Below are 6,818 nucleotides of genomic sequence, written 5' to 3'. Positions count from 1 at the left end.
CACACCTCTGCACGCGCGCGCGCGCCTATGGCCGTCGGAGCCCCGCCCCCGCCCCGCGCCCCGCCCTCGCTCATTCACCCGTTTCAAAACAAGTTGCTACGTTTCTCTCGATCTTCTCACTGTTTAAAACCAAATATCACTTTTTCTCAGTTTGGACGAAGAACGACGAAGCCGGGATTGTGCAGAAAGTGTTTTGTCCACTTTCAGACAGATATTTCGTCCGAATTGAGCGCCACGTAGCCAACAGTGGACCTATTCGCAAGTTTTACTGTATTTTATTAGTGTTTTTCTCCTGCTTACTTAAAGGGCAACTCCACTGGTTTTTCAAAATTTTAGCATAATCACACGGTTGAGATGTAAACAGCTATTCAGAGTGGTTCGACGTGAAATGCTCCATTCTAGAGAATCTTTAAATTGAGGATAGCTCGGAGTAGTAGTGGTTTAATACTCTTCAAATTTGCATTAAAGAAAGTTACTAATAGGAAAGGATCATGTATAGCCTACGTTGTCCGATGTCTGAGATATTGTGTTATGATATTTCTAAGACAAGCTTTTGACCTCAAGCTTATTTTTTTTCATTCGTTCATGGTGGAGTGGCTAACTAGTGAATAAAATGGCTATATTTGTGTTGTAGGCATTGTGACCCCTGGTTTCTATCACCGCCACCAAAGAAATCTGAGTCTGTAGGTTTCTCTCGAATGAACCACTCTGAACGGCTTTGTTTACATCTCAACCACTGAACTATGCAGACATTTTGAAAAATCTGTGGAATTTTGCTTTAACTCAAACACTTCCCGCTTCGCACCATTGCTTGTCAGCAGTGCTACTATATGGCATTCTGTGAAAGGGGAGCTTTTCAGACTACAGAGGCACAGCTAGTCAGCTCACAGCCTTGAATTTTTAATGACAAAAATCCTGTGAGAGTCTAGTATTTGTATTTTGTCATTTAAAAACATACCCATACTAAAGCTTGAATGACCTCTCAGTGTTTGTCTTCTTTGGATTTTAACCGGATGTTTTGTGGCATCTGTGTAATGTTTGTTGAAAAAAAGAAAAACAAATTGCTGTATTTTGCTGTGCTTAGGGGCAGTCGTGGGCTGGAGGTACTGGCTCTGTGACCGGAAGGTTCGATCCCCAGTGCTGACAGTCCATGACTAAGGTGTCCTTGAGCAAGACACCTAACCCCCAACTGCTCCCCGGGTGCCGTGCACACCACTCCAGGCAAGTGTGTGTGTGTGTGTGTGTGTGTGTGAGAGAAGTGTTTCACTTCACGGGTTGGGTTAAATGCAGAGGCGGAATTTCCCGTTTGTGGGATTAAAGAAGTATCACTTAACTACTGAACAATACAGTGAAGTTTACTGGTAATGGCTCAGTGTTCACTTACATTAGAGCCCAGTTCCTAGAGAGCTTCATAGCACTGATCCAACTAGTGGGGGTAGAGATAACCACACTCTGCAGATAACTATAGCACTACCCAAAACAACATGTTCTTCAGACACCTTCAGAGACTACCCAAAATAGATAACTACCACAAACATCTACTAATTCTCTGACCTTAAAAACTATCAAAACAAAAATTCACTCATGGTCATTATCTGTTTTCTGTTATGTCAAATGCATTTGAACATTGAATCTCGATTTGATTCCATTTTTGCATAGATATCATATGATCAGTCCATCTGAAACAGTTCCTAGTTCATTTTTATGGGTAACATACCACAAAAAAATTTTGGAATTGTCAACAGCTCCCAAAATTAATAGTAGAATACAATAAGATACAATATCATACCATAATTTAAGACAAGATGTCATTTTAAGTATTTACTGTAAAACTACAGCAATTTTTACAGAGTACTGTTTATTCAATACTACGCAGCCCTGCTGATGACATCCTGTACAAATAAAAATAATGTGTGGCCAAACTGTATTAACTCAGGGGAACAGAGATCCTAATGCGTGGCCACAACTTAGTAAGGCATGGGAAAAAGATAAAGGCGTTGGAACAGGATCATGCCTTATTAAGCTGTGGTCAGGACTCAGTTATCTTCTTCCATGCGATTCCCACAAGTCTGCGCTCTCTGAGATCATTCGTGATGTGCATGGTCTAAAGAAATAGGAAGAGTTGAATAACCTTGAACAACTGGCTAATGCTATGTGAAGAATGGAGATGGAGAATGTTTCACTGCAGTGTGAATAACTCTGCAAAAAGAAAGACCTCAGCATCAACAATGTGTCAGAAAAGTTATATTATTTTAATATATGGTATGCCCAGTTCTGCTATGTCTATAATTAGACATTTTCTTGTTGGAAATATATTTCGGCAGTGTAATATATCTGAAGTGTTCTGGCCATGGTCATACAGTCTATAAAGCAATTTGGCTTTAGGCGAATCTGTTTGAATAATCTGTTTGGATCACCACAGCAAGATCAAAGAATGCGGTGTTGTGTTCTTCCTTCACTCTCTCCTAATTTGTATTTTAGCTGTTATTACCACGCTGTTAGGATTGAACTAGAAGAATAGGGTGGAGTATGCGAGCTCACCTTATTCAAGGTCGCCTTGCCCCTCCCACACCTCCTACTGACTGGCCATGAGTGCCAACGCACTGCTTTGAGCATTGGGAGCTGCAGTGCTGGAACATATGAGTGGTTCTGCTTGTTTGCAGGCTAAGAGAAGTCCAACATGAAATCCTTCCTATTGCTTTCGGTATGTGTGCGGTTTGAGATGAAATATGTGTAAAAAGGCAGAGCTGCCATCTGAAAAGCCCATTGAAAACCTGAAAAGTCTTGATATAAGGGCTGAGCTTGCAGCGAAGTCACAAAGGAAGAGTGACTAGACTGACTAGTCTGTGATTACTGTTTGTACAGATTGCTCAGGAACACCTAATAGGGGAAAAAAACCCTTGAACACTTATCTTTAATAAAGATTCTTCACTGGGACTAAGGCATCCTAACTTTCTACTGATAACACTATTCAGAATTACTGTTCTGTTTTGGTTTCGCAACAACAGAGCATTTGAACCACGTTATTAACTATTTACCACCCAGGGCCGTCTTGAGGGGTAGGCCGGGCCTTGGGCGAGTCAACCTATGTGGGTCCTCATTAGCAACTCTCTGTGGAACTATTCAATTCTGCATTTAATTAATCACTTTTCTTTTTTCCCCTGCTTTCTTAACTGCTGTTTGAGCTCGCTACTTTGTCGGCCAACTCGAGCCCACGCACAAAACTTCAAAAAGCTAGCTACAGGCAGAACATACACCCTTGACTGCTCAGCATGGGGACATAACATAGCTTTATCTTCCACATAAAGTCAACTTTCCAAAACACTGTGTTAGCTAAGAGTATTTCCACGTGTCTGGATGTGCTTCACAATCACAAGCACTTTGCCTATATCAGAGATGCCGGTAGGAATTTTGGGGCCTTTGAAAATGTATAAAGCCCCTCTTGCTTCACCTCATTTGCCTCAGCAGACCCTGTCACATTAAAACATGCCCAAATTTTTTCGAAATTCAGACTTCGTTCTGTTACAGCGCCATAATTCCAGCTCTTACATTCACCATGCTGTCATACGAATATACGTACAATGTCTTTGGATGGATTAAAATCTTGTATATCTGAAAATTTACAGAAGAAGGGAAAATATTCTTACCTTTCAAGTTAATGTAAAGGTGTTTCTGCTGATATTTTCAAGTAATGTCAAAAAAAAGAACAACATGAGCAACATGACTGCGAATCAATGCACTGGATGCAGCATTCTGTTTAAACTGGGCGATCTCAGTTGAAAAACAATGAGAGAAGATGAGAAAACAAATGTATTTATGCTAGTATTACTTCAATGTTTATAACTACAGATTACTGCACCAGCAATGAGCGTGTACTCGTCCCAGAGGTATTACATATTGCTCTGTCACTCCAGAGAACAACTGTGTCAATGGTTACACCTTGGGCCACATGCTACATTTTATTTCACTTGAGCTCTGCTTGTAACATTTGTGTGGGTTTCTGTACCAAAAACCGTCATAATTAATTTATATATGACTATTTTACAACCTCTCTTTGTCCTTTAGAACTAAACAGGCTGTATTGTTACTGTTTCTTTAAGGCTAATATATGTAAATGAGCACTGTTCTGATTGGCTGCCCTGTGTTGTGCCTTGTTCAAGAAGCACTCAGAGCTGAACCACCCCTTATAACTTCCGTGAGAATGGGTGGAGCTAAACTGCTGTAGGCTGAATATATATGTAAATGAGCTGGTTCTTGTGACAGCACAGAAACAATGAATTCAAAACGGTTTTCTGCAGCTTACTTAATCTTTGAAACTTTAACAGTGTTTACAAACCTCATCAAACTTGTTTATTGCACAAAAAAGCAGGGGAAAAATGCTTTCTGTGATATACGCCCTCAAACGGGCTTTTAGATACTTTTGGTAATATAATGTGTGTTCTTGTTCTTGCAAGTCGGGAGCATTGTTGCCATGTGGTTATCAGACACAGAGCAAGTCCTACCCAGCCATACCAATATGACCCCATGGCAGGGCAAATGCTTCATATTGCACCAAGATTTGTCATTCATTCAGTTTCCATGCAACAAATCCAGACTTTCCAAGCATCTCTCCACAAAAAGTGCAATTACATTAAATGTAGGAGGGTATCGAAGCTGAAACTCAAAACAAGGTCCTGAAAAAATGTCTTCTGCACTCTGCTTGAGAGGACATTAAATGACCCACTCAATAGAGACTTAACACAAGGCTCTGGTGAGGCTTAACTATAGAGAAGCAGTGGAGGCCTCATTATGCTCCATGTAGAGGAGAGAGGGGGCTGAGAGCAGAGGAGGACTCTATGACCCTGTCATATTCTTCAGGCTGGCAGGAGGTGTGGGTCTTCTTAATGGCTAGCTCAGTGTCAGTCAATAGCCAAAATCTACTGCATGAATGCTTCATTAGTTCATTTGATTGAGTGCACATGGCTGGTGAAGGCTGGCAAAGATTGACTTGGTTTTTCACTGTGGGTTTACTTTTAATTGATTTCAATGTCCTGTGCAGAGCTCAGCTTTTCCGTCTCGCATTAAGACTCTGGAATGGAAGCGTGCATCACCACATGCAATTTTTCATTTCCGCTCAATAATTTCCTATTCTGCATTATTTTTCTATACTTTAAAAAATAAAGGCACCAAAAGGAGTTCGATGGACGTTGAATCATCTTTGTAAATGAAGTGTGTAAATATCCTTTTGAACCGTGAAATCATGTATAAACTGGATTTTTTGTCCTAAAACATCCAATCTTAGCCAATCCGAGCAGGAGCCATTTAAAACATTTCTTTCTAAGCCTATACAGAAGTATATAGACGTTAGAGCAGTAAATACATGTAGTACCTCCTTAACAAAGACAGTTCTATATAGTACCAACAAAGATTCTATGACTTAGCAGAACCCTGTTTGGTGCTATACAGAAGGAATTCTATGCAATAGGATTTGCATCATAAAAAAGAACAATGTAGCCATACAAAGAACTATTTATGCATTCAAATGGGTCTTTGAGTGTTCCAGGGCCTTTACTACCGAAGCCTGGAAGAACCCTTTTTTAAGGATGTAGCGTCATTGTCCACTCAGTGAGTGGTGAAAGAATCTCTGCATAATGCAGAAGTTCTAGGAAGAACCCTTAAACTGGTAAACAACCTTTGCATTATGTGATATTAAGTTCTTCATAATCTTCATTATCTTCATAATCAACCATGTCTCGTTTTCAGGGAACCGAAGGTGGAGGTGGTTCAACATGTTGCTCAAAGAACCATTATTGCTCCCCCATGTTTAGGGGGTATATTCGTCACATCTTTAATGCCATTGCGAATCTCTGTCTGCATCAAACCACATCAGCAAACTTACATTCAACTTAGCTGCTGAATATGAGCGCCTACACATTTTGCTTGTCATGTGAAATGCACATCATATAGCACTCAAAGATGTACTGGTTGTTTGTGGTGGTTGAGATAGTGGTGTGGCTAACACCCTACACTCTACCAATAAGAGTCCTTGGGCAAGACACCTAACACCGTCTTGGCCTGCCGGTGTAAAACGATCAAATTGTAATTCGCTCTGGATAAGAGCGTCAGCCAAATGCCATAAATGTAAAATGTTTTTCCCATATATCGTGTAGCTTGAATGTAAATCATGAAAAAAGCAAAGGTCATGTGAGACTTTTGTAACTGTGGCTTATTCCTAAATTAGCCAGGCCACAGATAGAGTGGCGTTTCACTTTCCAACCAAGCTTAGTTGCTGTGACCTCAACTGAGCTGCAAGACAAAATGTGCTCACCTTAAGACACTGAATTAAGATTCTAGCAGTGTTATTATCCTGTCTAAGGGTGATATCAGCAAGACAGGGACAGAGATGTATTTCAGCTAAAGGTTATCAGAGGCATATCAAAGACATGCCAACAGAAATCGACTTTAAAGAAAATGCTCCTCTTCGAGATAGACAGCACCCCACAAAAGTAGTTTGAAGCTCAATTTCAAAGCGCTGTCATGAGGAGAGCTCACAGGGACTCTATTACAGCAGTTCTAGGGTTTGGAACCCGAACTGTCGTGCTCTCTGTCTGATTTGCAAGGGTTTTTTTTCCAGTTGTCAGGTCCAATTTTCCAAACTAGTGTTTGGCTCACAAAAAACAAGCCTGAGACTTTCTTCTCCTGAAAGCCCACGCCACACCTGCCTAACTAAAACATGATTGCTACTATATACTCAAATTGGAAGTACAGCTTACATCAAAATGCTCTCAGAACTTCATTTATGCTTTATCTTCTTAAATTGTAATCTAAACTATACTCAG

This window comes from Pygocentrus nattereri, chromosome 17 (assembly GCF_015220715.1).
Source record: "Pygocentrus nattereri isolate fPygNat1 chromosome 17, fPygNat1.pri, whole genome shotgun sequence".
Classification (NCBI taxonomy): domain Eukaryota; kingdom Metazoa; phylum Chordata; class Actinopteri; order Characiformes; family Serrasalmidae; genus Pygocentrus; species Pygocentrus nattereri.
The sequence above is the reverse complement of the archived record's forward strand: the minus strand, read 5'-3'. Positions refer to the sequence as shown.